Source organism: Thunnus maccoyii, chromosome 15, assembly GCF_910596095.1.
Source record: "Thunnus maccoyii chromosome 15, fThuMac1.1, whole genome shotgun sequence".
NCBI lineage: Eukaryota > Metazoa > Chordata > Actinopteri > Scombriformes > Scombridae > Thunnus > Thunnus maccoyii.
This window is the reverse complement of record NC_056547.1, coordinates 24,469,844-24,496,718: the sequence shown is the minus strand read 5'-3', so window position 1 is coordinate 24,496,718 and position 26,875 is coordinate 24,469,844. Positions and strand designations below refer to the sequence as shown.

Below are 26,875 nucleotides of genomic sequence, written 5' to 3'. Positions count from 1 at the left end.
CAAACCATGTGCCAGTGAAGGACACAGGCCTGGGAATGTTTTCTACAACCAAAGCCAACAGAAAGTACAGATGAGATCCTCTGTCACTGAGATGAGTTAATCAGTCAAGTCATCTTGTGCGTATGGTAGTGAAGATGAAAAAAATCATAAGATAATCAATGAAATGATGAAATGAACAACTATAACACTTAATTACGGCAGTATGCTTTCCTTCTCATTTTAGTGACATCCTTTTAACATTCCAACAAGATATTTTATTGGTAAAGGTTAGCGACTAACTGGTGAATATGGGGCTGTATTTAGCAGCTAAAAAAACTGATCATTTCCTCTGGATTTGGTGTGGACCAAAACAGTTAAAAGAAAGTGAATATTGTTATATTTGCCAGGCAGACACAAACATGACTCTAAATGAATGCTAATGTTTCTGCATGTCTACTGAATGTGTAAATAACCTGCCTGCTAACATGTTAGCTATGATTAATATGTCAGTGTTATGTTTACAGCATGTTTACCAAGTGACCAAAAATTCACTTAATGCAGGTTTAATGAACATTAACTCTTGGAAAACCAATATACAACTTTCAAGTATTCCAGCCAGATTTGATTGAAAATTGAAAGTTTTTTCAAGCTGTAGACTACTCTACGAAAACAGAGCAAAATATGTCAAGGATCAATCATAAAACTATCATTAAAGGTGATGAAGATTTTCAAAATGTTCTTCACTCTACATCCAGTTAGATTTTTACATTCCTTTCCACACTTTGTTCTCTCCGTCTATAACTTTCAGTTCTGTGTCCAGTGACTCCATCATAAAGCTGTATTTTGCCTCTTCTCTATGTCTATGTGGAGGATGTTTTCCAACCTCTCCGGCTGGAAAAAACTGTCTGGGCTGCAGCCCAACACCGGCATGCAGGGCCAGTTGGGTAGTTCACTCTGCCAGGCCGTCTCCCCGGATCCCTCCACCACCACTTCCCCTCCCTCCCTCCTCCTCCTCCTTTGGTATTGGGGTCACGTTTCCCTCCATTGACAGGGAAGACTTCTTTAGAGGGCGGATTAAAAGGCCTCCAAACCAATCCTGATAGGAGGTGTCTGGCAGCTAATGTTGCTGGGTGATATGTCACAGCGCTGAGGAGTGGAGAGGAGATATGGGGGGAGACAGAACTGGAAACTTCTGATTGGCTTTGACTGTGTGTGCAGGTGTGTGTGTGTGTGTGTACACACATGTATGTGTGTGTGTGTGTGTGTGTGTGTGTGTGTGTGTGTGTGTGTGTGTGTGTGTGTGTGTGTTGCAAAGGACATTTTCGACTGACCAAAGATGAAAGGATAACTGTTGTTAGTCTCCTCTTATGATGGCTGATTAGAGTGATGCAATCGACTGAAAGGAGGCCTCTTCACACACAAACAACCTTCCCAAAATCGTCATACACACATCAATGTACAAAGATGTGAAAACACAAACGCACACACACAGGCTGGCTGGATCACAAATCATCAAACGTGTCCATATGACTTCATTTAATTTTTGCATAAGAAAACTCCACCTTGCTGTCAATTTTCAGATCACCAGCTGGCTCACTTCAAGATCACATTAAGTATTCTTTTTTAGTACAGAGTATGATGAGGGCATGTGTGTGTGTGTGTGTGTGAAGTGGTGTTAATGTTGAGGGAGGCGGTGCTCTAATGGCAGATGAGTGACCCAGTCAGAAAAGGTCAGCAACACTATAGGGCTGATATGGTGAGCCTCCACTCACCAACTAATTAAATGTCAGTAAGTCAGAATGAAGAGAGAGATAGATAGAGAGAGAGAGAGAGAGAAGATGGTGGGGAGGAAGGGGGAAGACATGGGAGAGAGAGGGAGAAAGGTAGACAGGGAACGGACCTTGTTGTAAATGTCATGTGTTACATAAGGTTTCACTCTTTGTCAGCTGACAGTTCAGAGGCAAAAAGGAGAGAAACACTTTCGGACGGTTTGTCCATGTTAGAGGTTTGATGAGTGGTGACCCGCAAGATGTGCTCTTTTTTTTTTTGTAGCTATCTTGGCACGTAATGCTCATTGTTGTAGTGTTTCTGCTAAGCACTTCCATGTATTATATCAGTTCGAGATAGTTTGAAGTTGCCACATGAAAATGTAACAAATTACATCAAAAGCATTCAGAAAATCTTTGGTTCATTGTCCAACTTCAGTGATCTCTAAAAGTAGAAATCCGTGATGACCCTCCAGCATCCAATTACAGTGTTACACTGTGTCCCTCTGCACCTCCTTCTGGTTGCTTTCTAGTAACAACCACTGCTGCTCAAGCTAGCAGGCTACATGCAAATAACGGGAAGCTTTGCCAAGCATATTTGAACTGTTCAGTAAGACAGGTCTGCTTCATTAATTTGGTTTGTTTGCATAACCCTTGTGCTTTGCTGACATAGGCTTTACTTCCTAACTGTTTTGGATTCCAAAGATCCCACTGTTGTGTGTGTAAAAATAATATTAACAATTGCAAAGTCCACTTGCAATTGTCCACTTTTTCCCTTCTGCCCTAATTATATTGCGATATGTAGAAAACTTTTTAAGTGGTAACCCTTTGCCACAAATTGGACTTTCTAATTTGATGAAGGTGACAAAGTTTGGTAAGAACCATAAAGCATTGTTATTACACCAAAAAAGGAAATATTTTATGTTTTCAATGTTATATGGGCCATGCATTGAAATTATTTCATTTTGTTTGGCAAAAAGTAATGACAGACAAATAAAATGTACATTATGTTATCATATATAGTGTCACTACATATGCTTGGGGTGAATTAGACCACTGGTTCTCCCATTTGATTTTGTCCCAGGATCCCCCACCAAAATAGTTATAAATTCTGTCATTGTGTTACTCATGGATGGAATAAGTAAAGAGTGAAAATAAATTATTTCCTTTTTTGCTGGGGCCCCCCGGGACCCCCTCAAGGACCCCTGGGGGTCCCCGGACCCTACTTTGAGAACCACAGAATTAGGGAATTAGTCTAATTCCCTGTTCTTTGTTTCTTTTATGATATATGATATGAACTCCAATACCAGAAGTCAACACAGACTTATTTGAGACTTAGGAATGTAGTTGTGTGTAAAAAAAAAAGAAGGAATAGTCATAAAGTATCAAGATGATAAAACAATGTTAAGTATGTTTTTTTGAGATGCTAAAGTGAGCTCAATCTCCCTGTAGTAATCTGCTATGTAAAGGTTCTGTGTTTGATAACAGGCCAACTCTGGGTGATTCTGAGTCTGGTTTTAGAAAGAAAAAAAAGTGGGAATTTACTTTCATTAATTTGGCAGAGCAGGGTTGTGTTATATTAGGTGGTGCAATACAGATAATATGTTAGCTTCCTCCATTTGGGAGGACTTGATTTTGGCTTGACATTCCAGCCCTAATGTTTCAGCATTCCCAATAATATGCATTGATATTGTTAAATTGTGCCATGTTATGTAGGAAATGAGTATATATCACCAAATGTGATATATAGTATCACATATCTGATTTAGGTGAAATATAGTCCCAAACATGAATTACTTTTAGTTCTGCCAGGTGTGGAGAGATGAGATGTTGCAGCTACTAATTGCAGTTGCTTTACTCTCAAAGTAAATATCTGGCATGGCTCAAATGATCCCCCAGGCACACACGAATGATTCAGATGTTACTGTAAGCAAGGTGACCAAAGGACCAATCGCTCACTAACTTTATGTATTTCCTTTAACTAACATGAAGTCTCAGAGGACTCGAGCTAGCTGCTGCCGTGTTTGTTTTTAGAAACAAGAACATTAGTTTAGGAGTTTAAGACCTGTTGGCAAAGACTGAACTGATGGCATAGTTGTTCAGCACACATGCTGTGATATGTGTGTGTGTCTGTGTGTCTGTATTATGAGAGCAGGGTCCTTACATTTTTCCTAGGGGAAGATATTGGAAGCGTCTCCTCTCCCCCTAAAAAGCTGTTGAATTATTCACTATGCCCCAGTTTCTGCCCATTAGGTTGACACACTGCTGGAACTCTCTCGCCTGGAGTAGTTGACAGCTTTCTTACACACACACACACACACTCACACACACACATACCCACATGCGCAGACGAGGTCACACACACAAGAGCTCTCTCTTTCTCACGCATACACACACATATATTTATGTATTATAACACTCCAGCTCTTTAATAGACTTTTCTTTAACGCCCGCTGATTCTGTCACATAATCGTCTCAGCTTTCTCATCTCTCTTCTTTTCAACCTTTTTTGCATTTCTTATTCCACCTCCACTTTCACTGTCTCTCATTTCCATTCTCAGTCTCTTGTCCTGTCTCCTCACCTGCCAAATCTACTCTCACAGGTTTTCTACAATGTATGCATTATTGTCACATTGATGTCCTATTTCAGCGGTTGTCGCTACGGCCGTGCTCTCAACCTAAATCCAACAGATGTGCTTGAAAACTTTTGCATTCAAATTTAAACCAACAACAACTGTTTTGGGTTTTTTTTTTGTCCACAACAGTGACACCACCTTTTAAGGTAATGTGGTGAAGCTGTTAGCAAACATTTGCATATTTATACAGCTAATATGGAACAACATTAGCATTCATTTGGAGTAATGTTTCTGGCCTCTGGGTGAAAATAAGAAAATATTCACTCTCTTTTTAGCTCTGTTTTCAGCCTCCACTACCCCCTGAGGGAAATGTCTAGCTCTTTGTTCACCAGCTAGCCGCTAACCTTATCTGTCTGCTGTTTGGTGCTAGGCAGGTAGCATACAGTGGGTCTTTAGTGCCTTTTTTGCTGCAAACAGCTGCCTTCTGTGGCTGAAAATGATGCCAATGAGAGAGGTGAGAGTGAATCGAAAAGTAAAGTTGTGGGCAGTAAGTCCAAAACAATTAGCTAAAAGAGGCTAAAGCTCTACATAGAGCTGACAGGAGCTGCAGTTGTGTGATAATTCTGTGTGGATTTCTCACTATGAACAACCCCTCTCCCATAAGCAGTCATCTGATCCATTGTTAATATAAAAATATTGATTACAGCTACTCTAAGTATATTTGTAGACATGTAATTGAACAATTTTGTCCATCTTGAATCTTGGGGGTGAATCTGACGTCAAACACTCTTTTCTTTGTCATCTCTGAATCATCCCTCTAAGCCAGTAATTGCAGCCCTTCCCGTTTTTTTTTTGTTACACACCACTTTTGTCCCTTGGAGACTGGCTGATGTTGTTTCAATAAACTCAATATTCTCTGAGAGCTAAAGTGAAACGCAAGTGATGGAAGTCAATACAACTTCTATGTGGTTTCCTGGAATGCACTGTTCAAATATTGAGCCCTGCTTAAAATTTCAAGTCCATCTCCGAGCCTTTCCCTGTGATGCAATCTGAGATATTCAAACCCAATAATTCATGTGCGGATATGAATGTTTCAGTTATGGTGGAGGAAATTAAACTGAATTAATGATAATCAAACTCCAGGCACTGTTGCTATTTCAGGCTCAGCAGGATAAGCTAAGCTAGATGGATACTAGCGCATACATGTCAGTCCGAGAGTCCTGCTCATTACAAACTGCTTACAAAGTGGGGTTTTTTTTCTAGATGCACATTCCTGTGGAAATTGGCTCATTTCTGCACAGAGAAATTGAATAAAATATCCGAGTAGGACTTTCTGATTGGTCTGGTGAGCATGTCTGGCTAATTGTCACTGCTTCCCTTAATGAACTTCACACTGGGAAGCTGCTTCATCTCTGTATCCATTTTTACACATATGGCTCCCTAATGGTCAAAGAAATCAATATTTAACACATTCACACAATATTATGACATTTATTTTTAATTACAATTGAACTTGTGGTAATTAGTTTGGGATAAATGCGCTTCGCCCATCCTATGACAATTTGAAGCAATCGATAATTAGGCCAGCTTTAGAAATGTATCACTTTGTGCAGGCTTGACAGGGTGCGAGCAGTTAAAAGCCTCTGCTCACATTCCACGTTTTTGCATATTTTTGTGAATTTAAAATCCCAAATGAATTGTCTTATCTTCATTATATTCCTCTATTCCTAGATCTCTCCATCCTTGGTGCTAATGATGCGCCTGAATATCCTCCCTCCTGAATCCATCTTCTCTTTTTCTCTTCCTTTCTGTCTATCCATCTCTACTCCACCTCCCCCTATGTCTGTCTGTGCTCCAGACTCTAATGATGGGGCGATCTATGTGTGGCTGTGCGGTGTGTGTGTGTGTGTGTGTGTGTGTGTGTGTGTGTGTGTGTGTGTGTGTGTGCGCATGTGTGTGCATGATATGTCAAGGATGAAGGGCTGACAACGAGCTGTCCACCTACAGTGCAGCCAAGCACCCAAGAAGGTGTTATTATGAAGTGTATGAAATTCACACACATCACACAGTGTGCATGATACATAAACACTGTAATGCTGAGAAAGAGTGCAGATGATTAACACCAATGGCCTACACACACTACCAGAGGAGAAGGGCAAAGTAGTAAATGCTCCCAATCATAGCTGGGGTTTTTTTTCTCTCTGAGCTCAGAAAGCTAGAATTCCTGTCTCTGGTTATGTTCAAGACTATGTGCTTTATTACAGCTACAACCAGGATTCACATATCTGTATTTAAACCAGGGTCAAGGCCAGGAAAGGTACAAGCATTTTTTGAAATATGACACAAAACGCTCAAAGTGGTTTTACAACTAAAGGCTCAGCTGCAGCTGACCTTCAATTAAAGTCAAAATGGCCCTCATTTATCAAAAACTGCACCCTGAACATCATAAAAATCAGTCACAAAATGCAGCATGATAGATACAATTGCTCATGCTCATGGCTATGTACATAAATACACTTTTTTTTTGTTCATCTCAGTCATGTGGAGGATATAATAACATGAACATCTTAAGGATATGTATCATGTGTCTAAGAAGGGGTAGGAGAAGCTTCCAGCTCTCATACTGCATCCTTAACCGTGACTACTTCACAAAGGAGCTTTCTTCAAGAAGGAAAGCCTCCAGTGCACTGCAGGATGAACGAGCTAAGAAATGTATTTCTTATAAGGGTTCAATGATGTTTACACTATAAAGGCACAGTGATGTTTACACTGGGTGTTTGGGGACGCCGCTGTAGGGATCTGACTTCATCCTGCTGTTGATGAAACCCAGTGTATGATGCGTATGATCCTGTTGAAACTCAGGGACGTCACGAGGAAGCAGTGTTTACTCCACAGGATGGAGTTGGTTCTGTGAAATGACCCTATGTTCCTCAGTCACCAGACGGGCATATGGAGCAATCCGAACATCCAAACACACCCAGCAGAAGGCTGATGAACAAACACACATCCACAACTAAGCTTTTATAGAAAGCAGACACTGGGTATCATGGAGCATTTTCATATTCTTTCCCTGCTCCAGCTCCTGCAGTTATGAACTCTTAACAAATTTAGCAGTGTCAGTAGTCATATTAGGCGACCCAAAACAATGAGAAAATATTATTAGGTTGAGCTGCAGTGTGACAGAAATAAAAGAGGGAACGGTTCAGAATTAGATGCTAAAAACGGTCCATGACTTAGACGGGAGGAGGTCAAGAGGAGGTGACAGTCATGGAAATAGACAAGAGAGTATTGTCCTGATCGTGGACAGCGACCTGCACAAAGACCCTGAGGCAGAGTGAGAGAATTTACTTACTGAACTACTGAAATAAGTTGTCATGCCAATATATGCTAATTTAAAAACCACAAACAACAATCTCAGTATATTGGCAATCCATGATGATGATTATATGGTGAACAGAAGGTGTTCCAATAAGTTTAGTTTAGTTATTTAAACTCCAAATTCTTTCAGATTAAAGTAGTATGATTCTTATCTATCTGTACATTCCTTGTTGGACAGGCCTGGACAATTTGTGAATATATTCATATCTTAGAGAAAATTCTAAGATAAGTGGGAGAAAGTTGGTGAATGTGACAAAATCAGTCATACGTGTCACTTAAGAATGAATCTGTCCATTCGAGTGGTTCTTGCATGAGGCCCACTGTGCGCTGAAGGCATCATTTGGCTTTTTCTGAGCAGTAAGACAATGAATTGAAATGGTTTTATTACTCCATATAACTTTTATTATACTGCTCAGATCTCTATGTTTCTGTCTTTTTACACTGATTTGACTGGATGTCTTTCCTTTAAAGTCATGTATACATACAGTTTTGTTAAATCTGTGTTGTCAGTCTTTGCTTCAGACTTGTGTTTGACATATTTTTACAACCTTTGTGCTCCTGGCTAAAACTCTCAGGGCTGATATAACTGTGTATGTATAAAGCCTAGGAACACAGATTAAAATCTGATTTTAAACCATAAAAATGAACTTTGTTTAGTTCTGCACATTTATATGTAATGTAATGGGATTTTCAGTATGTGATAGCGTTGGCATATGCCCTGCAGATGACATCATTACATTTCAGTCAGGACACTCGAGTCAAGGCTTTATTTCAACAATAACAAACATTTGAATTTGGTGGTTCGGCTCTGCTCTGATGATTCAGAAACAAATCTGTGTGAACCCGACATGAACTGTCTCTGAGCTGGTGAACCCCCACCCCCCTCAACCAGCCGAACCTTGGGTACACAACATTTGAATGAACAAGAACGCATAAAGAGAAAAACATTCTGATTTCACCTACATCTAAATGCTAATGCAGGAAGAGACTGGGGGAGTAGAGGGAGTTAAGTTAGCAGTATAGTGGGATGCAGTGTTGAGAATTCAAATGACATCAAAACTTTGTACAGCACTATACAGGGATCACCTAGTTTATATGGATAGGTCATGGTCATACATGATCGGATGGTATATGGAATGTGTATATTAAGCATCTTCTGGCCTTGCCTGAACTACTGCAAGGCTCCATTTGTGGCCGATGCTGCTAGTTTTCCCATCTCTTGGGATGCAGAGCTTGTGTCCTGATTACCAAAGCAAATTATTACACTCCATGAAAGGTATGGAGTGACTTAGTAGCATTGGATCGCTTCTTCAGACTCATACATTACTGCTGGCCTCTTTCTGTGATCTGTTCACTCTAAATATAAACAAGCGTTGTATAATCTAAAGTTTTCCAGTGATCACAGAACACGTCTTTTCTCCATCTACATATTCAGCACAGCATATATAGTACAGTGGCACACATTGTTGTTCATAGTGTCGTCCTGGTAAATGTTCTCTGTTGTAACTCTTGTGTATGAAAAATGATGGAATGAAGACCACAAATATGGTGTGGATCATATTTAGTATCCTCCTCAATTTAAAGAAAAGACAACTTAAACTGCAGTTAAATATGTGACAGGAAAACATGCACTTAAAGTACAAAAAGAGAAAGTCGAGGACCTCAACTATAATAATGACATGATACAATAATGAAAAAACAACAGCACACAGCAGGAATAAAAGTGCACTATAAATAACTTAAACAAAGGCTAAAGATTCTTCAAGAAGGCACCCAATTTACATATACATTTAGGGTTATTACAATGTGACAGCAAAATAGACAGAAACATATACTCAAAAGAATGCTGGGTTGAAAAATAACCCAACTGAACAGCTTGGTGTAATTGATGTCAAACACAGAGAATGCCTTGAAACAAACATCAACAGCCCCCAGCAAGGAGTCTGTTTCGATGGCGTGGCCAGAAATTATTGGTGAAGGCCTGGCATGTAGTCATCTCATCCCCAAGGCACAAAATGTGCGAGAACGGTTAATTGGTCTCTGTATTTTGTAAATACTCAACCATGTTGGCCCCCACCTGTTAATTACACATCAGTCACTTAGTGTTGCAATATAACTGAAACTGAAGTTATGGAGCTTACTTTGTGATAGTATCAAAATGCAAAAAAGAAATAAAAGTAAGATCACCAAAAACCATCGATTGCAAATATGTATAAACATTGCAAAATATGAGAATGCAAATATGTTTAAGGCAAACAAATTAAATTTGTATTCAAACCCAGTCTTTGCAACTTAATACAAAACTTATTTTGAAATAGTAGTTTGGGCAAATAATACTATTGTTAATATTACTTTAATGTTGATAATGTCATTAACAATTAAAAACACAAACCCACACACCTGCGCTGCTATTTGCACACATCAGATCTTACAGGTATAGTGTTAAGTGAATAAATTTCATTGTTTGGAAGCTCCTATTCATGAATACACAGGATATGATGAACAACCCTGGTGCTAAAAAGAAGGACTGTAGATAAAACACCAGACCAATTTAGCCATCAGTAACTTCAGTCATGCCCCTGTGTTTGAGAGTATTAGGCACTGCCATCATAAAAATCTGCTCCATCTCAAATAGTTGGCTACAGAACTCCCGTAATCACTAGAGGGTTATCTATGAAGGTAATTTAGGGCCAGAATGTTTGAAAAGAAAAAATAACAAACTGTGAATGTAAAACGAAATGAGAAATTAAACTTCATAGTTATCAATCATATCAAGCAGTAAAAACCTTCAAAAACTAAAGCAAAACTTAAAGGTTGCATGTCAATAAATGACCTCTGGGACTCCTCAGTGGTGGGTCTGAAGACTTTTCCTCTTCTCTTGTAGATGGATGGTGGAAGCAGAGTTGGCACGACCTTCAAAACTTTCTAACCTTTAGCATCTACACAATTTGAGCATAATACATAGTGTTGCATTAACATTTAAAAAGGTATGCTATATATAACAGTTGATATTTCTGAAGCAGTATTTTTGACTTTTCTGCCCTGGTGTTGATTGGTAACTATAAGAGTATTGATTGCGTAGCCTATTATAATCACAGGAAGTGTTGTAACATCTTATTAAGGACTGTTTAAAATTTAAAAAGTAACATATTTGTTCCATGCTGATTGCTGTTCACTGGAGGGCTTGCTTTCAAAAGGATGTGAGACAAGTCAGAGACATTTTAGATTTTTTTTTTTTTTTTTTATCACGGTAAAATGACTGACAATGAATACATACGTGCCGGGTTTTTAAATTCATAAGGACTATTTTGAATTTGTTGGCCGACTTTACTTAGGCCGTCTGAAGGACACACGTTTGGATATGCAACAGAGATGGAGGTAGACAGAGAAAGGACAGAAAGAGGCAGAGGGAAGCAGAGCAGACATAATCTATAGCATCAAGGATAATGGAGTATAGAATGGACATTTTTAATCCAGAAATGGCACTTAGTGGCATATTTTAGAGTTACTTAATGGAAGGCTCAAATGCAACAAGCAACAAGTTTCTCAATACAAAGGCAAACAGCAAAGTTGTATTTATCAATTGATATTGTGTTATAGAAGTCTGAAATACATAATACAAAATATCTGGGCATATGCAAGGATTCTGTCACCAACAGCAGCCCAATTTTCAAAAGGTTTTCCCGCTGCCTTGGGATACACCTTCCTTCTGGAAGTCTTGTGATATCTGATCAATTTTGAAAACATGGAAAACAAATGTAACAACAACAACATTGTTTGAAGAAATGATGTGGGCTTGCAGGAAGCATCTGTTAGGAGAGAATGCTAAGAGATGTCCATTTGATAGATCAATCAAAGACATATGTTAGACAACCCAGTCAGTTATGCAGTTAATTAGACATGTATACCACTTTAGACAGTCAGACAGGTTGTTACTTAGGTGAGCCAATAAGTCAGGTCTGTTAGTTGGATCAGTGAGGTAGACAGTCCAGAGTCAGACAGTTCAATGAGTAAGAGAAGTCTTTAAGATGCCCTTTTATCAATACACAGGATATATTACTATCATTTTCCTTTTCTGTAGGCCCAATTCAGATTTTCACCTAGAACACATCAGGCTACAACCTTCAGATATTCAAATATTTTTTTCACATCCTTCCCACCTGACTACCACATGACATTCTTGCATATGTAATGTTATTAGCTAGTCAGCTAATGTTACCAAAAACTGTTAAGATGAAAATGTGCAGTGGGACAGAAAAGACCACCACACATTGAATTGCAAATTTTCAATATTTGCAATAATTGTTACAGAATACCCCCCCCCCCCCCCCCCCAACTGTATGAGATGGATCAAGAAAGTTTGACAATGGACAAGTGGGAAAATGAATGAACCAGCTGGGTGAAAGTAACTCAACCAGCTGTTCAGCTGCAAATGAACCCCTTTGAACCAGCATGAGCAACCCAACAGTGTACATAAACAGCCCAGCACATTTTTGAATGTAAAAATATTATATACAGTAGATACTACTTTGACAAGTACTTTTTCCTAACAGTCACTATACCTGCAATGTCACATTAAAACAAGACATCACACTTTTCTTTCAGACGGTTGTCATTACGAAAATTACAGAACCCCTTGAGCCTTTATATCTTCCAGAAATTTTTGGGATTCTGGTGTTAATGTTAATATAAATATTAGTTTCTTTATTTTCTAGCAACCACTCCCAGAGGCCAACAATTCCCCTTTATGTACTACACACATTGGGTATTTGCCCACTCATGTATACTGAATTTTAGTGGCGGTTTAATGCCCATATCCCGCATGCATAACAAATAATTTGGTCACTAACTTATCAAAAAGATCTAATCTACTACATGGTAAATCTAATTTTCTATATTTATTAGTAAATAAATCCAAAGTTCTATAGGCTTTCTTATGTAGCTCTTCAATAGCTATCTTTAGCAGACCATCATAATTTATTATGATACTGAGATATTTTAATCAATCTGTAGATCCTCTCCATTACATGCAAACTTACAAATACAACCAAATACTGTAACCTTATTGACCTTCATCTTTGAATTGTCCAAAAATACAAAAACTTGATCCATTATTTTCTTCATTATTGCATTTGTTTGATCCATAGAAAACCAAAATGTAAAAGTACCATACTCTAAATGTAACTGTCTATCATGGTGTCAATAATCATAAAAGGCTGACAATCAATCTGTAGAAGATATTCTTCTAACAGGTGATAAAGTTTCATCCTGTCTAATTCCAGCTAATCTTGGATTTGATACCATTAACAAAAACACACGATTTGATATTTTTGTACATATTCATTAATACATCCAGGAATTTGCCATTAATACCTACTTTCAGCAGTTTGTGCCAGAATGCATCTCTCCAAACTGTATCAAATGGCTTATTGTAATCAATAAAGAACAGAAAAGACAAAACAATAGAAATCAATGTTTCAGTAAAAAGATGTGATCAGTGGTGAAGTAACTATTTTTATATCCTGCCTGGGTTTCCTCAAGGATAGAATTACTCTTTCACACAGACTTGCATTGAATTAAGGAATAGTATATGGAGTAATTATATCTCTGTAATTTTTACAATCCATGATTTTACGGTTGATTAGACCAACCACCCAATCTTGCCAGGATCCAGGATCTCATCAAACAAACACACATACAGTACATTGGCATGAAAGTACAGACCAGCAGCTTCTCCATTGTTCAGTTAAGAATAACCCCCATTGATTTCTTGTTCAGAAAAGCTAACTTTTAAAGGAATGCTTTGGGAAATACACTTACTTGCTTACTGTCTTGCTGAGTGTTAGATGAGAGGATCGATACCACTCTTATATCTGTCCGTTCAATAAGAAGCTTCAGCCAGCAGCTGGTTAGCTTAGCATAAAGACTGGAAACAGGAGAAAACAGTTAGTCTGGATCTGTCCAAATGTAACAAAATCCACCTACAAGCACCTCTGAAGCTCACTTATTAACATATTATATCTCATTTGTTTAATCTATAGAAAACCAAAGTGTAAAAATAACAATTTGTGGTTTTACAGGAGGTTATATGCTGGACTATTTCTTTGCTGGTCGCAGTTACTTCCTAAAGTCTTGTTGCTTCCCTGAGGCTGCCAGGCAACTGAGACTCAAGAAAGTTACTTTACAGATTAAATAGATGAGAGTCAAATTGAAAAGTTCACATTAAAGTTGCAAACTTTCAATTTTGACCAACCACTGGACCTCAAAATTGGCTGAATGTTGGGCCTCTTTTGAGGTTGACATGCTGCTAATTGGCATTCAGCTGAAAGTGACTCACCTCTGTTGCTGCCTCTAGGATTTAGCTGCTTCAAAGTTAGCCTTTCGTGTAGTGTTTCCATCATTTTGTCCATCCCTTGGAGCGACAGACTAGTTCAAAGGGAATTGCAACATGTTTGTGGAGTTTAGCTCTGACCGGTGCTAATTTGCTGCTGCAAATTTAATTCCTCACAATAATGATGATGCTAATATATACTTTGTGCTTTGAATTAGAAATACAAAAAGGATTGCAGCAACATCACTTAGCTGAAGGACAAACTGTCTGACAAGTCTCTTTCTTTTGCTGATTCTATAAAATTGCCAAAGTAAAGTGGCATGTTTCATCATATGGTATTATATAACGTTTGAGGATGTATTAAGTTTGCATGGATGTAGACCCTACAGACAACTGCTTGTCCTGACCACTGAGAATACACGTTTCAGTCCAGATGTGAGATTGATCTTCTTGGTGCAAATGGAGATCAAATTGATAAATGTTTTATTTTTCAAGGAAATTAGTGCAGATTCATTTTGCGATCCATTTGGGTCATACACTCCCTTGATAAATGAGATCTTGCGTGATAAATGTGTTTGCTTGCGTGGTGTAATAAGAAGACTCGACTTGGGTGTTCGATAATTTTTTACTACTTGTTCCCATTTTTATAGAAGCAGAAAGACATATGGTTCTCATCTGCATCTCAGGAAAAAAAACAGTAAGGCTATGTGGGACATCAATTTGTGTCAGACATTCAGACCCCTTACAACATTTGGAGAAACACCCACATGCTATACTGTCCCCTATCATTTTCGAAAAGGCCCCCTTACAGCAAGTGTGGCCTCACATGCAGCCAGCAAAGCGGAGAGCCACAGCTAGTGTCTTTTAGCATTCATGTATTCACTCAGAACTCAGTCAAAGCGGAAAAAGCTGTGAACACAGCCAACTGGGGATCTCTGGGAAACAGGTCTTGTCCCATTTCATCCTTTATAAATCAAAGCACACTCCAGGACTTGGATTGAGAACAATGCCCCTGGAATGGGACGCCATCCATCTCACTGCTCAATGCAAATGTGATGGCTGTGTTTGCAAGCGGAAAGGTTGCATGCTGCACATGCAGGCTTGAATGCATGACTTTTTTTGCATTTTAACTGTGTGCATCAGTACACTGCAGTATCGGTGTGTCAAATGTGACTGCAAGGTTTCAACCTCTGAGCTCATTACGGCTGATAAGTTGTCGGTGAAAACGGCAACGGTAGGGGTGGGTTGGGACCTACGCGGTTAACGAGGGAGAAGCACCGAAAGCGCCAGAGGAGTTGGAGCTTTGTCCTTCCTCCCACACTCAGCAACTCTCTCTTTCCCTCCCCTCCTCTGCCTCATCTGCTCATCCTTGGCAGACTCGGGTAAACCGGCGCTGAGGAGAGGAAGCGGAGGGAAGGGAAAAGGAGGGAAGATGTGGAGTGAAGAAACTGTGTTAGCTGCATTAGCATATCAGACACATGGTGAGGGCTGGAGATTGGGTACTGGAGCAGATGTCGATTTACATATTCAACGTCAGGCCAGCGGTGCATGTATACATAGGTGTGTGTGTGCAGGAAAAAAAGTAATGGATGTCATGAGTGTGAAAGAGGCATGGGTGGAGAAGAAGTAGATAGAGATGGAATGAGAGTTGAATCCCAATCGGAGGAAAACACTCCCCGCTATCCAGTTTGACCAGCGACACTCATTTCATTCTGCAAAGTAAATGAATGACTTTCTTACTCCTTTGTTTTTGGAATAAGATTAGCATAAAAAGACGATGGCTGTGATTGACGGGTGTGTTTTGCAGACTTTTTGGCAGGCTTGGGGAGTCGATCAAAGCCTGAAAAGCTGTCTGACAGTATTGATGTAGTTAATTAGAGTAAACACAGAGCACTCAGACGCCACCTCGTTATCTGCTACTTGCACACACAAACTCGCGTTAATATGTGTTGCTTTTATATCTCTATTCACCAGCGTGAAATGTGAAACCTCTCTCATCTACCTCTATATGTCTGTTTGTGTTTCCGAACATTTTTTAAATTTCTTCCACTTCATCTTTCCATATCCTATACTCTTTCAAAACTTTCCAGCTCTCTTTATTTCTTGCTAACCTCTCTTTTTCGTTTTCTCTCTGCAGCATCCTAACTTTGTGTTGTACTCTCTTTCGATCTCTGCCTCTCCATCTCTTCCTAGAGGGAGAACAGGTGGTTTCAGCCTTAGCTACTGTATATTCCAACCGCAGAACAGCAAGGAAGAAAAACACACATGAATCACACTCCAGGGCTGCTGGGCAGGCGTGGAGTGTACTTTCCAGAGAGAGAAAGTGTGGTGCCATGTGTGTGTGTTTGCACGTATGAGTGTGATGGTAACAAAAAGAGAGAGAAACAGTATTGAAATGGAGAGGAGAGGAGTGATGGTGAACGTTATTATGCTGCACGTGCACATGTTGAACATGCAGCCTTGTATCTGTTAGAGGACAAGGTGAAAGAGGACAAATGTGAAATGTGCACCCACATACATGGACACACAGGTACAATCACAACGATCATGCACAATACACACTGTTTCATGTACATACATACACGTAACACTCACACACTCATAAAAATGATCTAGGCTGCAAATAAAAAAAACAGGCTGAATCTTGCATTGTGTATCTACTATAGCACATAACTACTTGACCATCCATTCACACACACACACACACACACACACACACACAAACACACACACACATTATTTGCTGAACACATTTTCATTATTTATTTTTATTAAATATGGCTGTTCATGCACTGAGTGCCTGACACTTTTTCTCACTATAGCTCATAACAATAAATAATAGTATAAATATTACAAATTAAGGCCTTAAATATATATAGACTTTATTTATGGGATTTAAATATTTGGATATATATTGAACTGTTACATAGCCAATGTGTTTGACTGCACAGACACACAAACACACACACACACTCTCTCTCTCTCTCCCTCCCACTCTCTCACATTTTTATGCTATTTATTTGAAACTTATACCATCAGTGATTATACAATGAGTGATACAGAGTGTAATTTCATTGACACTGAACCAGCAGTCAGGGTTTGCTCAACCTTATAGGGCAGTGAGGATCAAGTCAGTGGCAATGAAACTACCCATTTTCCCCCCACTGGGACCAATATTGCATCTGGTTATGGTGGTCCTCCTCCACCAAAGACCAAGAGGACCTCTACAGTATAGGACTCTTTCACCATTTGTGAAAGGGATCCCTCCAAAGCCATTTCTAAGCTTTGGAAGTCCAAAATCAGCTGAGGTAGGGATTCAAAACATTATAATACATCATCTCTACATAATCATGTTATATGTTCATCACATGAGAAAGCCCACCAAATCAGGCATTTGCAGCCAAGCAGCAATTCCCAGCAAACCACTCTTGGTCAAAAAAAATTACAGTGATAATAGGTAAAATGATCTGCGCTAATCTTGAGCTTTTCCCTGTGGTGGAGGGGAGAGGTTTCAAGTCATTTGCCTTTCCAGAGCCCAAATATAAGATCCCATCGAAGTACTTTTTCAGTCTAACTGTAGTGCCTGAGCTTTATGAGGCAATGAGAGGGGAGTTGGTCCAGTCACTTAAGGCAGCTGAGGGAGGTGTCATCAACCTCACTACTGATCTCTGGACCAGCTACCACAATGCTCACACATATCTCTGTATTACTGGGCACTGGTGTGAATGTGGAGGGGAGTCTTCAGTACAGGGGAAAGCAGGGCTGCTAAATGTTGGTGTGCTAGACATTGAGCACACATCAGAAAACATTCTGTGCTGCCTTAAGGAAAAGATAAGAGCGTGGGAAGAGTCTGTTGAGCAGTCTATTACAATAGTGTTTGTTGTTTCAGATAATGCAGCCAACATAGTGAAGGCCCTGAGTTATGGGCACATTCGTTGCGTGTCCTGTACACTTCACTTGGTGGCGAAGCACTGGAGTTGACCAGGTTTGTGAGATCCCTTCTCTCCAAGGCCACAGGCATCTCTGGCTTTATTCATTGCTCAAGCAAAGCCAGCAACAGACTACATGAGCTGCAGATGCAGCTGGATCTCCCTCTGCACACGCTCATAACAGATATAACAACAAGGTGGAACTATACATTCTATATGCTCCAGCAGCTGGTGGAGGTCAAACAGGCACTCTCAAAACATAGTGTCTCCATCTCTGAGGTCATCCCCCTCCTGCATGACTTGTACTCCATCATCAGGTCACTGTATTTGGGAACTCTTGAAGTTGATGGGGATGAATCTGTTGCTGTCATGGATGGTAGTGATGATCAGGATGCCAGAGTTGTAATCGGGTTGCTGCTGAGTCCAGGGAAAAGCTAAAGCTAGGCTAGACAATAAAGTTAGCTGTTTCCCAAACAGTGTTGATGTGGAGACAATGAAGAGGACATCTGTCTGTAGGATGGATCTGTGTGGTCCTGTGGCTGCACCTGCAAGAAACACAGAAGAGACACATGTCACCAGTGGCAGCTCAGTCTTCTCCTTCCTGCAGAAAAAGAAATCGGCTACTCCAATGAGGACACATGCACCATCAGGTGATGTGTAGGCGTACCTGCCAGATGGGGACATCAGCCTTAGTGATAAACCCAGTGAAATACTGGTCAGGCAAGCTTCAGTGCTGGCCCTATAGCAGTCAGTCCACAGCGTACAAGCCTAGATCTTTGCCTTGGAACAACTGGTCTTCATTAAAGTAAATGAGGATTTGAAAAATAGCATAGGAATATTTGATCAGTAGAACAATCTCTCCCACTCTCTCTCTCTCTCTCTCCCTCTCACTCACTCACACACACACACGCCCACACCACATAATTAACATTGTGTTTCACTTTGTGAAGAAATAAAAAATACACCTCCCCCCAAAAAAGAATAAAAACATTAGGTATTGAAAAAACCCTGCAATCATGCACACAAACGTCACACTTATTTAATTCTTAAAAAGTAAAAAAAATCCAAAAAAAGAAAGCTATGTTGAGTATGAAAACTCTAGTTTATGCATTTGACTTCTTAACACTGCATGTGTTGTGTTCATTGATTCGCTGAAGTTTATTCATTCAAGTTTATAAAAACCTTTTCTGTAAATTGCCTCTTGAATCTTGATCTGAAGCTCAATTCTGTAAATAGTTTTTTAATAAACAATAAATTTCTGATCAACCCAACTTCTGATCAAACATATCCATTTCAGGTTTAAGCCCCGTCCATTCCGAGTAAGAATACAGATAATTTAGTTGGTTGAACAGATACAGATACAGACACGGATAATGGTGTACTCGCTCATCCTTACTAGTTAGGCAACAATATGTCATTATGGCAACAATAAACACCACAGGGTTAAGGTTAGGGGACGATCATAGTTACGGTTTTTGAAAAACTGTCCCAGCTTGTGGTTGGAAACAGGAAACATACAGTGGTCTCCTGTTGCAAAATCTACTTTTGGCAAGTTCGGGTTAATCCATCCACCCAACCCGCCACCTCCGAATGAAGATTTGTCACCTTATATAGACGTCATCTGAACTGCGCCACGTCATAATTACTTCGGCCGATACGAGTAACATTACTTGCAGGCCTCTGACAGGATGCAAACTCATGTCTATGAAAGTCCCTTACTTTCCGCCTCGCCACGTAAAGGGCACACCTCCCTGCATTGGAACTTCATATAAATCCTTAGTTGAGTTGAATAAATCCTAGAGGAAACTCAACTCTGGCAATTTGTAAACAAACAGACATTCTTTGCATAGGCTGCCTCGCCATCAGCCTCTGGAAATTTCAAGTAAATTGCTTGCCTACTTCCCCTTTCCCTTGGTTTAATTGTCTTTATTTATTGGTTCAAAAGCTTGGGTCTGAACAAGCACTAATTGTTTTGTCATACAAGCGAAATATCAGGTATGAAATACAGCTCTTCTTTCAGTATTATCTTTTATTTTATGAACAGGTCATTAATAAGCTAGTAAGAATTAAGAGGATGGCATGTTGCCATCCATTGTGTGGTGCTGAACAATGACTATCACACGAAAAAACAGTTTAGCCGGACTCTTCACCAAGACAAATCAATGTGATGAATTCCATGTGAAGAATAATGATATTTAATATCAGCTAGTATTTCAGACAGGACTTAATACCAAAGAAGCATTAAAACAATCACACTTTTGTACACATATTCATGGTGCCCAGAGGTTGAATCTTAATGACTTTGGTGACCACCTGACTTTTCCTCCAGCGCCACCATGTGGTTCACATTTGTAGTTTTAAGCAAAATGTTAGATGAATTGACATAAAATTTGGCATTATCTGGTCAAAATTTCAATTTGTCCAATACCTTGGTTTATGACTAAATATTTACAAAACTAACAATATTCCCATTAGCCTTAGCTGTACTTTTTGTGTTCGCTAATTTAGTGCAGATGAGCAAATTTTAGCACGCTAACATGCTTAACTAAGATGGTTAACCTGGTAAACATTGCATGTTAGCATGCTAACATAATCATTTAGTTCAAAGCACTACTTTGTGAAAGTAAAGCCTCACAGAGCTACTAGCATGGCAGTGCACAATGAATTTACTAAGCGCTGATCTGCCAACAAGATTATTGATTACTGTTCTGTTCTGAACCGTTAGATAACCATTAACAGTCTCTTTAACCTTCTGTTTGTTTGTTCCACAAGCACATGAGCGTCCAATTTGTGTGCCCCTCTATTTTCTCCTCCTGTCTTCTTTTGTCTCTCAGGCATCTCTTTCTGGACTAGCACCCATCCTGGAACGGCTCTGCTTCCCTGGCTGTCGGTGCCATTTCCTGAGGTTTTGGATCTGGTTCCCCATCCTGCAGGACTTCAGCCTGAATCATGTCTCTCTCTCTCTTTCTCTCTGAATGATGTCTTTATCGTTCTCTCTCTCTCCTGTGTGAATAATGTATTTTCTTGTCTCTTCTCCCGTGTATGTGAATGGTTTGATGTGTGCATGTGTTATCTGTCCTCCTGCCAGGTATCTATGTTGATGGAGGTCACATGGCTCAGGTTCTATTCTGTTCTGGAGGCACCTGGAAGCTGTTTAGCGTCCTCTTCATCAGATTCTTCATATATATTATAAATCCATTATAATTTTGTTATCTTGTACAATGCTGTATTCTATATCTATATCATTTGTGTTCTGCTCTGTACACACATCTATTGCACATCTATCCTTCTCTGTTGCTCTTCCTGAGATTTCCTCCATCTTTTTCCCGTTAAACGTTTTTTTTTAGGGAGTTTTTCCGTATTTGAACCAAGGGTCTAAGGACAGGGGATGTTGTATTGCTGTAGAGACTGTAAAGAGGCAAATTTGTGATTTGTGATATTGGGTATGCAAATAAAATTGACTTGACTTGAGTACACTCTCAGTCCTTTTACAGTATACTCTGTCCAGCGGTGTCATGTCTTTGGGTGCCACAGTACACAACAGTTCAGGTGTACAAAAAGTTGCTTGCATTCCTATTTGGTATGTAGAAATTAATTCAGATACATACAGATGTATATGCACACAGATTCAGATGTATACACCATGTATACATCATACCACAGATGTGTACACCACCATATATAGGTATGTAATATGTACAATGTGTACTCACACAGACATATACTTAAACAATACCCCCACTCGCTTACTCTCCACATACTACAATATAAACGTATACAGCCACATACACATACATACATGTACACATACATCTACACACTCCCACACCCAGCATGCAGTATACAGTATACAATTTACTGTATACAGTGTTATCAGACACCTCCCTGGGGCAATATGTGTTTTGCCTGTGGCTACAGAATATTCTCCCTAGACTGACCATCTCTCAAACCCAACAGTCATCCACGGGTGTCGGCTTGTGTGTTTGTGCCTGTGGCAGTATTGTAGACTGATATTGCTACCTCTCGCAAGATTGCAGCCACCTTCAGGGCCTTCCTATCCTCCATTTCTACTTTTTCAATCCTTCACCCACGGCTCGCAATCTCCTGCTGTATATGCCTCCCTCCTTTCCATCCCTTCACCTCCCTGGTCATTCCTCTTAACCCTTTTTTCACTCTCCCAGTTTTTCTCTGTACTTTTCCTTTACAATTCCACTCTCTCCCTTTGTGCCCGCGTCCTCTTTCTTCTTATCCCTCTTTCTGTCCCTCTGCATCAGACTTGGTCCGCTCTCGCACTCAATATTGTATTGATTGGTTTCCCTCTGTGTTCTCTGACCTTGCTGTAATAGTGCCAGAGAGGTCACGGCAGATAGATTTCTCTGAAAAAGACACTGTCATGTTCGGTAATCTATGGTAGCACCGTGCCAATTAACGACAAATAGACCGCAGACCTTCCTCGTTTAGCGTTTTAGTACGTGAGGTCCTGCGGTGGGAAGGAAAACAGCAATCTTTGTAACGGCAGGTGAGTGAAAATGGTCATAAGAGAACTCACAAGGCTGCTGTAGAGGATGCTGAATAGGAGCGTGAAATAAAGAAGGGGTTTTAGGGGAGTTCAATTGAAATGTACTGTATGGCGGAGCTGAAGGCCATGAATTACACACTGAGACCAGGTTATTGCTTTGGATACATGGGCATGTCTTTCTTCTTCTCACTGTTTTGCACACATTTTTGTGTCCTCTTCCCTGCTGAATGCACTGTTGATATGTGAATAATAGAAAACACATCCTCTGGCCAGTCAGACCGCCACAAGTCCCCGAACACCCACTGTAGCACACAAATACACAGTGATACACACACGAGCTCCGCATCAGCTGCCCCAGAGGAATGCTTCTTTCACAGATGGTGTGAGAAAATTCGATGCTTCCATAGTGACACCCTCATGAAACTTTCAGCCCCCCCGCTCCATCCTCTTCTCTGCATTTCAATCGCAGACATCGTTCTCTCCCCCTCCCCGCTGTTCCAACTCATCTCCAACACTCCTGTCATCGTTCTCTCCTCTTTCTCCGCCGCCCCTCCCTTCCTTTTCTCCCTTTTTATCACCCGCTCGTTCTTGTCTCTTTTTCAGTGTCTTTATCGACAGCCACTGCGGCCACTCCATCCTCCCCCCAGCGCAGCACCAACTTCCAAACTTCTCTTCCCTTATTCGTCTGCCCTTCCTCTCTCCAGCAGCTTTCTCCAGTAGCTTTTTTCGCTTTGCTTTAAGGTCAGACATCTCACTCTATTCCCTCCTTCCCTCCCTAACTCCCTCCCACATTTTGCCGGTCCCTCTCACCCAGTTCCTCTTTGAGCACAGTGCTGTCATTGAAGCATGACTCTCTGGGAGCTGGGAGTGCTAATGTAGGAAACTGTTAGCAGACATGCCACTGCAACTTATTCTTTCTAATGGGAGCAGGGACTCCTTCCTCTTTCCACATGAAGCAGCCCCCCACCCCCTCCCATCCCCAGCTTTGCATTATACATCGTGGACATCACCACTGAAACAGCAGATGAATCAGAATGTATGCAGGAGAAAAGGGATGCGACTGCAGTTTACGTGCACTGGGAGACGTGTAATCTAGATAAAGGCCTCATCTGGTGAGGGTGTGGCATGAATGGCATTCATCTAGCTTAATTTCAGACCTCTGAATCGCCATCAATGACTCCAATTTTTTCAGTGAATCAAATAGGGCTGGTGTTGTGCTCATTGACAGCTGTTTCCCAGGATGTAAAAACAGCTGAGGCAATCAGTAGATGGGAGTATAAATGGAGATGACCTGTTCCAGAGTCAGAATTAGCGCCAACAAAAATGACGATAAGTGTGGACCAATTAACTCGGCTTAAAAATATAACAACTCTAAACTATTTCGAGATGAATGTTAACTGTTCTCAAACAACAGACAGGATTGATACAGTCAATACTGAAAAAATATCCCCCCTCCTAAGCATTAACATAAGCTAATACCAGACTGGATAATGAAGGGAAAACAACTAAATGACATTTCACTCTGGATATTAAGATAACATTGATCAGGATTATTCTGTTACACATTATAGGAAACATAATTTGGTACAGCATACATGGTCCTCAGAGGATGAATTTGAACAACTTTGAAACCCTGACCTTTCTTTTAGCGCCATCATCAGGTCATAATTTCAGTTTGTCTAATAGTTTGGTTGTATGTCCAAATTCCTTCCAAACAATTGATATTCCCATCAGGCTCAGGTTGTGCAGCTAGGTTGCCAGTGACGGGCAGATAAACCATTTGCTTTTTTAAAATTTATGTCTATGTATTACATGTATGTATAACAAGCAAGATACAATGTATTAAGGTCAGGTTTAGAGGTGTTGGTAGGCATATTTTTGTAGGGTCAACCTGTTTTCAGTGTTTATTGTCTGCTCTAGCTTTGTACTTAACACAGAGATGTGAGAGTGGTTTTGATCTTCTTATCTCACTCTCAGAGAGAAAGTGAATAAGCTTGTTTTACCAAAATGGTGAACTATTCCTTTAAGAGCTGTTCTACCATCGCTCCAAAAATAATTGTCTCCAACTGGCTGGCAGTATTATTACGACACCTCAAAAATAGTTCAGTTCAACAATTAACCTAACCCTTACAAATCAGTACACAAAGGTACTGTATATTAAACTACTGACAAAACCACCGTGGTGTAAGTGTGAAAATGCTCTATGAGGTGTTCTGATGATTATGGACTCCAGGGAAGAGTATTCACCTCATTATTTTCATATGTAAGGACACCTTTTTGTGTATTATCACTTAGGCTATTCCCTTGACAGCCTCTGTAGTATTGAGCAATTTTACAATGAATGTCAACTACTGTTTGTTTATTGTATAATACCAGCTAAATGTTTTTGTCTTAATTTACCTATAAGCATATGCATGATGTCATGTTTATGGAATATACTTGCAGCTGAGTTTTGACACGTTTGACACATTGTCACTGTTAACAGTATGTGAAAGAACTGACATGTTGATGCATTTCTGACAAACACATACACACACACACTCTCTCTCTCTCTTGAACCTTACCGTGTCTCTGTGGGGCAAAACACACCAACAGTGTGTCTCCAGGTTCCAATCTCCTAACCCTGCAGGCCAAAGATAGCAGCAAGGGGAGGATTTAGAGTAGATAGGGAGCGAAAAAGAAAGTGCTTTCTTTTATTCATACAGCCTCTCCGTCCAAATGGAGTCTTCTAAAGGAGTTACATTACGACAGCTGGTAAGGGAGGCAACACACGCTACAGCCCAATGAATGTGGTGCCACATTAACCTGGCAGTGAGATGTGTGTGTCTGCATGAACGCACCACCACCAGGAAAGGTGGAGATGGGGACATATTAGGCAGGGCTTAGACAAATCTTTCAGACCCAAATTCACACTTTATGACATTACAGAGAGAGGAAAGATGGATAGGGTCATTGTATGTGCTCAGCAGGGAATACAACATGGGCATTAAAGGGTTTGCAGCCATGTATGCAATAGCTGTCAGCTCCCTAATGCAATTTACTTTCTCTGCTTTCTCTCATGAGCCATATTCAGAGGATCACCAAAATGATTCTGCTGTGCATGTGCCAGTATCAATAAGTCACACAGGTGTATGAATGAATACATTAGGTCTGAGACGATGGCTCTGTGTCTGCTGAGCCTGTCCAACCGAGCGGGAGGCTAATTTTCTGGTGAAATAGATAGGATGGTGTGGCTATCTTAATCTAAGCTCTTAGTGGAAGGGCTGTTTAGCGTGTCTATGTGCGCACCTCATGCGTGCCTGCGCTTGAGTATGTGTGTGTGTATCTTGATCTATTTAGTTTTTGTCCCATCTTAATCTTGGTGGAAGGCTGTTAATTAACCCTGCTGTCAAGCCGGCAGACGTCTAAACCAGCAGCCGTCACTTCTCCTGGGTCTTGTTACCGCTGTAATTAGCGGCGGATAAGAAATTACACATGCCCCCACTCCCTCCCGTTAAGATTAGGACACCTTGCCGTTTCTCATTCTGATGCATGAGTGTACCAGTGACTTGTTTGTGTGTCTTTGTGTGTGTATGTGTGTGTGTTGGAGGGGTAGACTGGGGATGGTAGTCGATATACTGGGAAAGCCAATCATTGAGCAGCATTGTGCTTTCGTACAGACACTAAATTCATAGGCTGTGTTGGAATTCTTCACACTAATTACTGAGAATATGTAAATTCTGCAGGTGAAGGGTATGATTACACTTGCAGCACAAATAGAAATGACTAAATACTAATCAAAATTGTTTTTGCCTTGATATTTCTGTAGAAATTACCCAGTCAGGGGACATTTGAGTGGGAGACATCCCATGCTGCAAATTACAATTACAATTCAAATAATTTATTGTAATAATCTATTGTTGTGGTTGTGCACAGTGAAAACACTCCACCTTGATTCATTCCTTGGTCCATTCAGCCTGGTCACACATTACAGTGAACACATGCAAACACTCAACCACATCATTCACCGGCGGGAAGCCAGTGAGGGATCACAGCCTGGTTACTGCATCAGGAACTTCTAGAACACTAACAACAAAGAATGCAGTGAAGAAGTAAGCTTTACTAACTTTGGGACAAAAAGGGCTAAAAACAGGCAAATAAGAAAGTCTTCTTCGGGTGTCCAGATGTGAAATTTCGCTGCACACTGCATTCTATGTAATAAACAGTGCAATTTTTTTATGTGGTGACACTTCACTTCAAGTCCCTATATTTAGCATTTATAATCAGTATTGAAACAGTTAATAAAAGGATTTGTAACACACTAGTTGTAAGCAGTAAGTGTTTATTAACGTATTTGTCAAGAACTGTAACTTCTGTGGGCACCCATAACTGAATTTCAATTCAATTCAATTCAATTC

General features: G+C 40.2%; 1 long non-coding RNA gene across 1 annotated transcript; it reads right to left on the bottom strand.

The window, feature by feature from the left end:
* Positions 1–8,456: 8,456 nt before the first annotated feature.
* On the bottom strand, positions 8,457–26,875 carry LOC121912654. Its single transcript, XR_006100130.1, has 7 exons — positions 26,408–26,875; positions 25,043–25,101; positions 18,627–18,754; positions 16,142–18,504; positions 14,037–14,125; positions 13,520–13,625; positions 8,457–10,638 (listed from the first exon to the last, which is right to left on the bottom strand). It is a non-coding gene; the product is annotated as an uncharacterized LOC121912654 (long non-coding RNA).